At 52.3% G+C, this 12,307-nt stretch overlaps 1 long non-coding RNA gene and 3 other non-coding genes across 8 annotated transcripts; all 4 read right to left on the bottom strand.

Moving 5' to 3' along the window:
- Positions 1 to 869: 869 nt before the first annotated feature.
- LOC102997579 (uncharacterized) lies at positions 870 to 7,946 on the bottom strand. 5 transcript variants are annotated; one of them, XR_009005562.1, is made up of 7 exons: positions 7,775 to 7,946; positions 5,720 to 5,962; positions 4,124 to 4,382; positions 2,886 to 3,038; positions 2,522 to 2,706; positions 1,314 to 1,413; positions 870 to 1,207 (listed from the first exon to the last, which is right to left on the bottom strand). It is a non-coding gene; the product is annotated as an uncharacterized LOC102997579 (long non-coding RNA). The 5 variants fall into 5 exon arrangements; XR_452050.2 differs by having other exon boundaries at positions 5,720 to 5,967; XR_452052.2 differs by having other exon boundaries at positions 870 to 1,236; positions 5,720 to 5,967.
- LOC114235427 (small nucleolar RNA SNORA71) lies at positions 3,426 to 3,557 on the bottom strand. Its single transcript, XR_003621606.1, has one exon. It is a non-coding gene; the product is annotated as a small nucleolar RNA SNORA71 (small nucleolar RNA).
- Positions 5,125 to 5,258, bottom strand: LOC114235424 (small nucleolar RNA SNORA71). Its single transcript, XR_003621603.1, has one exon. It is a non-coding gene; the product is annotated as a small nucleolar RNA SNORA71 (small nucleolar RNA).
- On the bottom strand, positions 6,413 to 6,546 carry LOC114235426 (small nucleolar RNA SNORA71). Its single transcript, XR_003621605.1, has one exon. It is a non-coding gene; the product is annotated as a small nucleolar RNA SNORA71 (small nucleolar RNA).
- Positions 7,947 to 12,307: the final 4,361 nt, after the last annotated feature.

The following is a 12,307-nucleotide window of genomic DNA, read 5'->3' on the forward strand; positions in this document are numbered from 1 at the left end:
TGGAGTGAGACAGAAAAAGGACTTCCTGCTTCTGGATGCCTCTACCAGGAACTAGCTAGCGGGGCAGAACATTTCAGCCATGAAGAATGCCTGCCCCTGCACAGACCTTCAGGGTGTCAAAGCCACCAGGCAGGCCCGACAGCCTGAATCCTGCCTCAGCTCAGCCAAGGTGGTTTCAATTCCAAATGCAGAAACTGGACAATTAAGTCCAGCCTTTCATCACAGCCTTTGGGACATACTTCCTCATGTAGACTCCTCCATCTATAAGATGGAGATTAAAAAGTTCACATACATGTCCTCAGTGCAACTGTTGATTTTACCCCAATTATCTCCAAAAGACTGAGTCCACCAATGGCAGCTCCACGTTCACCATTCTCACTTTTACTCAGTAACCTGTCCTCTCAAGTTGACACCATGTATTTTACACCCAGATAAGCTGACCAACTTGTTCCAGTTTGCCCAGGACTTTCCTGGTTTTGGCAATAGAAGTCCCATGTCTGAGAAACCCCTCAATTCCAGGCAAACTAGGCCAGTTGGTCACACAAGCAGGTACGTACTCATGAGACAGGCACCCACAGCTTCCCCAATGCCATCAGCACCTGTCTCACTCCGGTCCCCATCACCCTTCCCAAGCCCTGGCCTGACTGTTCCTCGACGCCCTCAACTCTCACAGGTCCTAACCTGAGCCAACCACCAGCGTTTGTTCACCCCCGTCCTAACAGAACACCTCAAACAACAGCCCGTGTGCCAAGCCTCAGGAGCAGGACGGAAAGGCTCGGAGTGAAAACAGGATTTGGCCTGTGACCCACTTTCTCCCTGCCCAGCCTCGCTGGCACGTGGCTCGTTACTGACTTAAAACACAGGCGGGGTGGGTGCATACGGTTTATTGAACGGATGGGTGGAGAGAAAAGTGATGATGATGAGCAGCTGCCAACTCAAAAGACAAACTCTCGGTCACTGAAGCCACGCAGGCACGGCAGAGGGACGGGGGCCGGCCTTCCCCGTCCACGGCGTCCAAGTGCACTGCTGTCGGGACTCAGAGCCAGCTGAAGGGGACCCCAAGCCCCCAGTCCCAGCGCTTTGCCCTGATTTCCCGTGCTGAGTGAACAGTTCTCCCATGACACTCCGAGCAGGCGGCGGGGAGCTCTTCATGTGTGGACTGCACTCTCCACTCTCTGCCCCGCTGGTGTCCACGAACAAAAGGAATCTACAATAAAGGACAGGCGAGACCAACGGCTGGGAGTTTCCATTTGCATAAACTCAAACCAGCCAACCCTCTGGCCGTGAGTTCTCAGCCCGTGGCATTAACTCACCTTGGGGAGAAATACCGGCAATGCCAGATCCCAAGTCACCCCAAAGTCACTGACTCATGGCCTTGGGACTTCCTCAACGATCTCCAGATCTAACGCTGACCTAGGAGGGAGAAGAACCATACAAGCATTTAATCTCCAGCACCATCTTCTCCCCAAGTAACATCACTGAGAGGGTCCCAATCGACTAGGCCCTACTAGGTATCACCAGAATAGGACTTCCCTGGTGGTCCAGAGGCTAAGACTCCACGCTCCCCAATGCAGAGGGCCCGGGTTCGATCCCTGGTCAGGGAACTAGATTCCACATGCCGCCAACTAAGACCCAGCACAGCCAAATAAATAAATATTAAAAACAAACAAAAAAAACTGACCTTAGATATCACCAGAATAGACGGGATAATAAAGGAAAACACCTCAAAGTTTCGGTTTTTAGAATAAACAATTTTCTTTCAAGCAGTTCCCGATCAAGGCAACTGGCCAGATACACCAGAGCTCAGTCTGAGCTCACTGTCAGAGACTTTGACACCAAGTTCCCACTGCATCTTGATCAAAGGATGGACCACCGTCCTCAGTTCTCCCACCACCATCATTACTTCTCTGCCCAGTCCGTCCCAAGGCCCCAGTAGCTGTCATCCTATTCTGCAAAGACCCACTTAATATGCCCACCCAAGAAAGGCAAATGAAAGAGAAACTTCCAGAAAGACTCATTAGGTGCCCAGATGGGAGAAAAATCAAGACTGCCAGGCCCATTTGAAGGATAAATGAGAAAATATCATTAACGCTTGAGGACACTACACAAGTGACCCCCAACTCAATGTGTGGGACTTTGCACCCAGAGGTTTAAAGTGCCAGGTCTGGGATTGGGGGGGACGTGGTGGAGATAAAGTCTTTTCAAAATGGTCACCATCAGCCATTAAATCCTCCAGGCTGGCTGAGGAGACCCAGGACCAGGGACTAGGCTGTGGGACAGGACAAGCCTCTGATGCGAAGGGGCAGAGGGCAGGTCTGAAAGACAAGGGAAGTCTCAGATTTGTTAGACGGCTACCGAGGACCAGGTGGTTCACAAATATTAGTCTCACTACCTTCACGTCATCATGAGATGAGAACAAAAACATCTGGCAAAACAGGATCAAACAGGAGAAACTCGAATGTAGATGGAAGAAAAGGAGCCCTCAGGCCAAAAGTGGGTGGTGAGTGGGACCCCACCTCACCTGTTGTCTGGGAGCCAGACACGCCTCTTGGGAGCACCACGTTGCCCCTGCAGAGTCTACTAAGCGAAGGCGCCGGTGCAGGGTTGCGGCCTCCACCCAACACATCTGCAGCGCAGAAAGGCAGAAGGGCAGCCCCTGCTGATGGCTGACTACATGGCTGGGGACTCCTCCTGCCACACAACATCCTAACATGAACCAGAAAGCAAGCCTTGAGTCTACAGATACAGACTCACAGACCCACAGGCCTGGGATTTCTTCTCTAGTGAACACCTGGGGTCACCCTTTTTAAAAGAGAACCCACGAAAGCACAGGTTAAAAGCGGGGGCTACAAAAAGGTTGGTGAGTCAAGGCACTCTTCTCTCACCAGTGACTGACAAGAAAACTCCTCGGGCTTCTGGCAGACCGTGACGAATGGAACCTTCCTGAATGATTCAGAATTGGTGGAACCCCTCTTTGCTCCTACATCTGGCCCACCTTTATTCTTCTTTCTCCACATATTCGACACTACTGGCGGCTCCTGGAGAAGCAATACACATTGTGCTCAAGAAACAGTAAAGCGAAAAAAACCAAAAAAAGAGTAAAGGAGCAAAGTCAACACACAAACAAGCATGTCGGTCATGGGCTGCCTTGAGTAATCTATTATTATGGGTTGTCCTCCATTCCTGTGAAGTTCATAGAGCAGAACCCACGATTTACAGTTCTCCCATGTGCCCTTCAGCATTATCTGAACTTATTCCAGTGTGAGGTCCAAACACAAATGTATGCACTGGTTTCTGTCCGGAGGCTCCTTTACTTCAAAGACAAAGTGAACCTCCACAAGCCCGGGGCCCAGCCCGGTCACCATATCACATGTGGGCTGGCAAAGGCCCGTGCTCTGAAGGAAACGGCAGGACCAAAAAGCTAGTGTGTGAAAGCTCCAGGGTTCGGAAGGGACAACTGGGCCCTTCAAACACGGGGAGAGGTCTTTCAGCAACTCCTGTCCCTGCACTATCGATGACCAGGGCACGGGCAGCCCACGATCACTTTCGATGCAGGAGCAGAAAAGGACAGAAAGAGCCAGGAAGGACGGGAGGCTGGAGCCAGGGGCCTGGGTCAGGGAGAGCAGCCCAGCCCAGCCGAGTCCCAGCAGCTTCCGTCGTGTCCTGCCAAGACCCCACAAAACCTCCCTGCCAGGGGGAGTCAAGACACTTCCAGCATAAAAAACTGGAAGTGCTTTCGGGCTGAAAAAGATCAGGATCATGTGGTCACGGCACCACTGTGAAAAGTTTTTTAGGACTTTGGCTGCCACCCCAGCTTTGCTCTTCAGATGAAGGTGTGGAGTCTGAGATGGGGTCACAGCGCTAGACAGGTTGAGAGGCGGGACCGGTCTCCATCACAGCGGTACTTGCACTGACACCCCAGGGCTCGGAAGGGAGATGCCCTGGGGAGCCCTTCACCCAAGCAGGTTTCTACAGGGCCCTCCCCTAGGCATGTGGGGGACTGCCCCACAGCAGGATGCTACTGTCACCGCACTTCCCCTTACATGATCACCCGAGCCCCAGAAAACACGCACGTGACTTTACACAAAACACAAAATTCCAGAGAAAGGTCCAAAAGCCTTACCTGGGGCCCCAGGGCCTAGCGCCTGGCTGACACGAAGATGACGCCTCCTGTGGCGCCTCTGTGCACACAGACCAGCCGCAAAGGAAAATCGGTGAACGGGCACTCACAGCGGGCCCTGGGGGACACACGGAACACTTGGCACAGCAGCTGGCAGTTTCTAGCACCCACGAAGGCAGGCTGTTACTGCAGGACCTGAACGGCCACACTACGGTATCAGGAACCAGGACGACTTGGCCCTAGGAAGGGGTCTGCAGGTCATCTGCGACAGGAATAACAGCCACGTTACCCTGTGTGCCAAGTGTGATCAATTTGCTGCTAACCAGTCTGCGGGCTGTGGCTGCCTGGCAACGACTAGAATGGACCGGGAGGGGTAACAGGTGGGGGGAGGGCCCCGTGCCTGCTACGTAGTATAAGGGCGACTTATACATGCATCCTCAACTATACTGGGCTTTGTCCAGGTCGGTCACTAGAAGATCACCCACAGCGGACCACGGGCCCTGCTCATGACCAGGATTAAAGGCAGATTATAGTAAGTCTACCTTTCCTTATAGAAACAACAATTCCAGTGGAGAAAAGGAGGCTGACCCGGCAGGCTGGCTTGCTGGAGGGCTTGGTTCCCTGACACTCTGCAATGGGAGGAGCCCTGTCACCTCACAACAGGTGGGTCATCTCCACCTCTTCGGGGTTTTTTTTGGTCCAGGTGCTATGCATCAGGCACCAGACGCAACGCAAAACAAGGAGGCGCTGCCCTCAAGATTACAGCCTAAGGGGCACGATCAGCGAATCAGCACTTTCTAGGTGTGATCAGTGCTGAGGGGCGGGGCTGAGGATGTGGGATGAGGAAGGGGTGTGATGGGGAATCAGAGAAAACTTCCGGAGGAGAGCCCTCCACTGCCAGCCCGTGAACTGCTGAGGCAGGGCCCTGTTCGGGAAAAGGGGCACTCAGTGAGCACACAGCGCCAGGGACCAGGAAGCAACACAAATCAGTGGGAAGAAAGACATGTACGAAAGCTCCAGAGTTTGCAAGGGACAGGAGTGAACCCTCCAAACACGGGGAAAGGCTTTCAGCAATTCCTCTCCCTGCACTATCAATGACCAGGGCATGGGCAGCCCACGATCACTTTCGAATGCAGGGGCAGAAAAGGGCAGTGAGGGAGCTGAGAAGGGAGGCCACTGCCAGCATCCTGGGAAACGGCCTGGCCTAGGAACAGACCAGCAGACAGGTCACTGACCAGACGTACAGCCTGAGATGACAGAACCACCCGATGATTCACCAGTCCCTGCCAAGAGCTGAAGAGAAGACTAACGGCAGAAATACTGAGAACTCTTAGGTACTGAAGGAATGTGCGTAAGTGGCACCAGGATTGAACCCCTGACAGAATTCTCGCTCAGGCTCACAGAAGGGCACTTGGCTGGTCACTGGATGTGAACCTCTGTCCTCTCAACATCACAGCAGCCTCCATCCAGGCTCTCAGGAGCAGAAGGGGGCCCAAGCCTCCACTGCACCCTCACCCTCCGCACCTCAGCACCCAGCACCTCTGGCCTCACACCCTGCACACAACCCAAGTACTAGAGAACCGGCGGGACACCACTCACCCAGGACTCAGTCCCGCTCTCCCTGACGACGTGTTTCGTGCAACAAGAGCCACGTGACACTCCTGCAGGGAACAGGAAGCCGTCCCGGGATCTGCCCAGCTGGCGGGACACCATCATGCTCATCGACAGGAAAACACAGCGCGTGCGTTGGGGGGATTCGGGTCTCAGGCAATGAACGCACTACAGCCTGACTCCCTCCATCCTCAGACGGCCTCATGCTTGGTCACTGCTAGTCACTGAAGCCTGTCCTGCATGGAAGGGACAAGTATGGGTCCCCTGAACATGGGGAAAATCTTGCAACTTTTCCTCGGCCCATATTACCAATGACCAGGACACAGGCAGCCTGTAACCACTTCAAATCCAGAGGCGGAAAAGAACACAGGGCTGCTGAGACTGGAGACCAGGGTCAGAAGACCACAGCTGTGGCAAGACCCACTCCCATTCTCCTTTTAGAAAGCCTCAGAGAAACCAGCACTAAGTCAGGCAGAGGGCACTCAACAGACACCAGGTGCCAGGAGACATCTAAAGTGGTGGTGGGGGGAGTTTCCTGGCGGTCCAGTGGTTAGGACTCCGTGCGCTGTCACTGCCATGGCCTTGGTTCAATCCCTGGTCAGGGAACTAAGATCCGGCAAGCCGTTGCGGTGTGCAATAATACATAAGTAAAATAATAAAAAGGCGGCGGGAGGAAGGCCGTGTGGGACAGCTCCAGAGTTCAGAAGGGACAGGAGTGAACCCTCCAAACACGGGGAAATGCCTTCAGCAACTCCTCTGCCAGCACTACCAGTGACCAGGGCACAGCCAGCCCACGATCACTTCCCAATGCAGGGGCAACAAAGGGCAGAAGAAGAGCCAGGCAGAGGAGCCCATGTTAGCAGCCAGCTCTCCGCCCAGGCAGGGGAAAGCTGCCCAGCCAAGCCCGGGACCCCAACGCTATCCTCACTTCATGGAAAGACTCCATCTCCCCTCATCAACAGAGGCCACAGGAAGACCAGCTTCTCGTAAAAATGCCTCAAGTACTCATCCACCCCTGAAATACCAACTAAGTACCTACTAAACACTTGCCAGGCACTGGGGGTTCAAAGACACAGACCAGGCCTATGCCCTCCCGGACTGCCTGCTGTTTCCCCCCTCAAACGAAAGGAGAGCTCAGGAGAATGAAGTAACTCACCCGAGGTTCCACGGCTAACGAGGGGCTGCGTCAGCATCTGAACTCAGGCCTTTCTGGCCCCCAAGCCCAGCCCCACTCTCCCGCACAAGGCTTTGCAAGACAGTTCCCAGACCCCCCCTAAGCCCAGGGACCACCCCCTCTGCGGCGGGGCAGGAAGGCCACGGCCCCCGGTTCAAGGCCCTCAGGAGCAGCACGTGCCCAAGGGACAGCTCAGCCCCTGGACACAGTGGGGCGCAGAGGCAGTGCGCTCAGGGTCCTGCAGGAGAGGAGGGGGCGCTGGCAGAGGGAGGTGCAGCAAAGCCCTTCGAGGGAGGGTCTTCAGCAGCGCGGGGCCCGGCCAGGGAACGGGCGCGGAAGGGCTTTAGTGCGAAGCAGGGACAGGAAGCCAGACTCTGCCCCTCGGGGGCCCTGGGGCGCCCTCACTTTAAAGCTCAAACACCCGTTTGGAAAATGGAGGTTGCAACACTTTCCCTTAAAGCTTATTAAGGGGAAATGGGCTAACGGTCACCAGAGTATTTGGCCGGTAACCGACGAGCGGCTTTGGGGCATGAAACGCTGGAGTCGGAGGTGATGGGCAGTGAATCAGGGGCTCTGGCGCCCCTCGGGCCAGGTTCACACGGGCTCTGCACGACCCCCTGCGGGACCTCGGGCCCACGCGTCACCCGACCGGTCTCTCGACATCAGCGGGCACAAGTCTCCCCACGGGGCGGGTGAGGCTCCGAGACGGCGCCGGCCGGTGGCGCGGTGACCCGAGGCCTCTTTGTCGAAGACACGAGGGCCGAGAAGTCGACATGCGGCGCTCCCCGCCCCCTCGGGCCTCAGTTTCCCCTTAGGGTGGGGTGGGGGCGGAGCAGACCACGTGCCCAGCGCTCCCCGCAGTAACGCACCCGGGGCGCCGTGAGAGATGGCGCGGGACAGAGGCGGAGACACAGCAGACAGTGCGGGAAGGTGCGGATGTCCGCGGGTGCTGGGAGATGGCGTGGATCCAAGAGAAACAGAAACCACCAGAGCCGGGAACCTTCTCCACCCGCGCAGCGGCGGCGGAACTGCAGCAGAGGCCAGGCCTGCGGCCTAGAGCGGCGTCGCCGGGAGCGGATCCCTCGCGCGCGGTCCTGCAGCGACCTCTGGTGGAGCGGAGCCCGAGTTCTGCGTCGGGATGACTTGGTAATTTCCAGAAGCAGTCTGAAATTTTGAAAATAACATTCCCTCACCTGTTTTGCTTTTCTGTGTGTTCTGTTTGTTGTCACTGATATGTCATTAATTTGTAGGAATGGTGACTCTTCCACATGAAGAGCTTTAATTAGCAAAAGTTCTTTTTTTTTTTTTTAATATCCGAGTATAGTTGATTAATAATATTGTGTTAGCTTCAGGTGTACAGCGGAGTGATTCAGTTATACAGATACATATATCTATTCCTTTTCAAATTCTTTTCCCATTTAGGTTATTACAGAGTATTGAGCAGAGTTACCCCTGCTATACAGTAGGTCCTTGTTGGTTATCCATTTTAAATATAGCAGTGTGTACATGTCAATCCCAATCTCCCAATCTATACCTCCCCTGCCACCCTTTCCTGCTGGTAACCATAAATTTGTTCGCTAAGTCTGTGAGTGTGTTTCTGTTTTGTAAATAAGTTTGTTTGATAATTTTTTTTAAGATTCCGCATGTAAGCAATATCCTGTGATATTTGTCTTTGTCTTTGACTTACTTCGCTCAGTATGACAATCTCCAGGTCCATCCATGTTGCTGCAAATGGCACTATTTCATTCTTTTTAATGGCTGAGTAGTATTCCATTGTATATCTGTACCACATCTTCTTTATCCATTCACTTGTTGATGGATATTTAGGTTGAAGAGCTCATGTATTGTGTTGAATTTAGACAATAGGGATCTTGTCCGATTGACCATTGTATTCAGTTTAGTGGCTGGCACAGTTGAACAAACGAATGAATTCTGGCTGCATACTTATTTGGACACATCACCAGACTAAAATATTGTTCAGATGACCTGAAACTGGAACATGAGGGTGACAAGGAGATAAGCCTACAGAGGTGGGCAGGTGCTCTGCTAAAACGTCATCCTAAAAGTAAAAGCAGTCTTGAAGCAGAGGGACTTGATCAAATTTGCATTTTGGGGACCTGGTCAGATTTGCATTGTGCCAGAGAAGACAGACAGAGGTCCCATACTCCCAATGGCACTGCAGAGAGGCTTGCTTGAGAGGGGGGCTCTCGGCCCCTAATCCCACAAGCACTAACACTGCCTGCATCCTGGGCCGGGTGTATCTCTCAGACCTGAGGCAACCCTGCCACTGACTTGGTCCACATTCTGAAGTGCAAACAGCCCACGCTTGTGTCCGAGCAAGCGTCTCCCCACTTCAGAATCCTGGCACTTCACTAAGTCAGCACAGTGTGGAAATCCAGGCCTGACCGATGCAACGGAGAAGGAAATGGTGGTGGGGGGGGGGTTTCTCTGAGGGTGAGAACACTCCATCTTCTGTACCTGGGAGGAGCCCGTGGGATTCTAACACTGTGAGAACACTGGGGATCTCCGTGATGAGGAGGGGCTGTGGGATGCTGTGGCGGGAAGGACTCTGGACAAAGGGGTCAGGCGTGCACACAGCCCCAGTGTCCTCTGCTGCCTCCTGCTCTTGCCCTTACTCTCCCTGTGGCTTTGGCTAAGTGACCTAACTTTGCCCGGCCTTAGTTTTCCTTTTCTGGAAATGGGCAGAGTTATGGTCCCCCCTCCCCCAATAGTGTTGCTGTGAGAATTAAGTGAAACAGTGCACACCGGGAACACAGCACAGAGCCTATGGCCAAGCACGGTAGTTGCTATACTTCGGTATTTCTGCGAAAGCCCAGGGCTTCTGTCACTGTGAGGACACCGTGAGATTATTTATGAGGCAGAGACAGCGTGCTGTATTTGAAGAGCCTAAGGCAGCACTATCCAGTAGAAACATAATGCCGGCCGGCCGCATGTGTCATTTTAAACCTTCCAGGAGCCACATTAAAAAGGTACCAAATGTACAGAACATATAAACAACAAGGTCCTACTGCATAGCACAGGGAACTATATTCAGTATCCTAGGATAAACCATAATGGAAAAGACTATAAAAAACAAGGTAGGGGCTTCCCTGGTGGCTCAGTGGTTGAGAATCTGCCTGCCAATGCAGGGGACACGGGTTCGAGCCCTGGTCTGGGAAGATCCCACATGCCGCGGAGCAGCTGGGCCCGTGAGCCACAATTGCTGAGCCTGCGCGTCTGGAACCTGTGCTCCACAACAAGAGAAGCCGCGATGGTGAGAGGCCCGCGCACCGCGATGAAGAGTGGCCCCCGCTTGCCGCAATTAGAGAAAGCCCTTGCACAGAAACGAAGACCCAACACAGCCATAAATAAATAAATAAATAAATTAAATTAAAAATAAAATAAAAAAATAATAATAAAATTAAAGTGAACTAACATTAAAAAAAAAACAAGGTATATATGTGTATAACTGATTCACTTTGCTGTACAGCAGCAGAAATTAACACAACATTGTAAATCAACTCTACTTCAATAAAAATAAGCAAATTAAAAATAAAAAATTTAGGGACTTCCCTGGTGGTCCAGTGGTTAAGACTCCATGCTTCCACTGCAGGGCGCACAAGTTCCATCCCTGGTTTGGGAACTGAGATCCCGCATGCCGCATGCGGTACGGCCAAAAATTTTTTTAAAAATTAAAAAAAAAAAAAGGTATCCAAAAAGGTGAAATTAATTTTAATAGTATATTTTATTTAACCCAAGATAACCGAAATATTACGTTTCAGAGTGTAATCAATATTTTTAACTTATTAATAAGATGTTTACGATTTCTTTTCCTTTGTTCGAAGTCTTTGGAATCAGTGCTTGTTTTATACCGACAGCGCACTGCAGTTGGGACCGGCTACGTTTCCAGTGCTCTGTGCCGCGTGTGGCTGCACGTATCTGGTGGCTGCTGTGTATCAGCACACGTCTAAGGCCACCTGGCTTTGATCAGCCCTTCAGAGCCAGAGGAGAAAAGCAGCAAGCAGGAGGCTGAGAGCATGTCCCTACCACAGGCCCCGGCCACCCATGAGCCTGGGACATCCTAGGAGGGTCTGGGCCTCCTGCAACACTCAGGTTGGAAGCCTCATTGTTCTGAGCTGGAGATTAAGGGAAAGGTGCCTTCCAAAAGCTGGGAAGGGGCAGAGCCACAATTCCAACCTAGATGATCTCCTGTACCCTTTGCACCCATGATGCTAGGGAGGGGATCTAGGCTGGTTCATTTCTGCATCCCCAGTGCCTAGAGGAGGCTGGGCATCTAAGAGGCGTGGCTGATGTTTGCTGTTAGTGTAACAGGCTATTAAAATGGACATTTCAGCCAAAGCACCAAGGAGGCACCAAGATAGTGGAATGAACCGCGTAACAACAACAACAAATCACAGTTGTGGTAGGTAAAAGGTGGTTCAATCTTGGCAGTTTTTGAAGGTTCCACCTGCTATCATGGCAGCGGCCTTCTAAAGAAGGCATTGGACCAGATGCAGAATTTAGGAAGAAAATAACTGGAAAATGGTTACTTGTGACTCAGTTCTCTCTTCTAATTTGAGGGTCTTAACAGTACAGTGTTAGACATGAAAAGGAGAGGGAATTATGGACTCTGTGCCTTAAAATAGTCCCCCCCCAACCTTGCCCCCAAGAGGGAGAGTAGGAGGAATTTCCCCTTTCTCTGGTGATTCTCATAATACCAGGAGCTTCAGCAGGAACACATGGGAACTTGATAAATGTCACCTGGAGTTGGGGAGCACAGGTGACCCATGCCCAACCCACTCCTCAGTCAAAAGTTCATTGTCTCCTTCAACAGGTGTAAAATCTGGGATAGGACTGTCCACCTGCTGCCCAAGAGGTTCTGCCCTACAGGGAGCCTGCTAGGGGGAGGGGACCCCAAGAAGAGGGCCTGTTCACATCACTGGGGGTACAGTCAAAGGGCACCAGGAGGGGGGGGTCTCTGAAGAACCCCTGAAATAGGGGCTGAGGGAGAATACTCAGCATTAATTTCATGCCCAGCCTGGAGAGAAATGTTTCCCCCATCTCACTCGTCATTCCATCTGATCCTGGAGGTATTGAGAGTGGGAGTGGGCTGGGGAGAGTGGGCAGAAACCTGGTGAAGAGAAACACATTTGCATAAGTAAGGGGAGAAGGTTCCCATCCCCTCCCAGCAGATAGCAACCCACCCTATGCTTGGCCCCAGTTGGTGGAGAACAGAGAAGTCTGACTTATGAAAGATCATTGAAAACATGATTAATACATGAGATGGACATTTAAAATAATTGAATGAAAACTATGTTCCCCATTTTTAGTAATACAAGACTTGTTACCTAAGAATGACCAGAAGACTGATGACTGCCCAATATTTTTCTAGGGGCAGGGAA

This window comes from Balaenoptera acutorostrata, chromosome 15 (assembly GCF_949987535.1).
Source record: "Balaenoptera acutorostrata chromosome 15, mBalAcu1.1, whole genome shotgun sequence".
Taxonomy (NCBI): Eukaryota; Metazoa; Chordata; class Mammalia; order Artiodactyla; family Balaenopteridae; genus Balaenoptera; species Balaenoptera acutorostrata.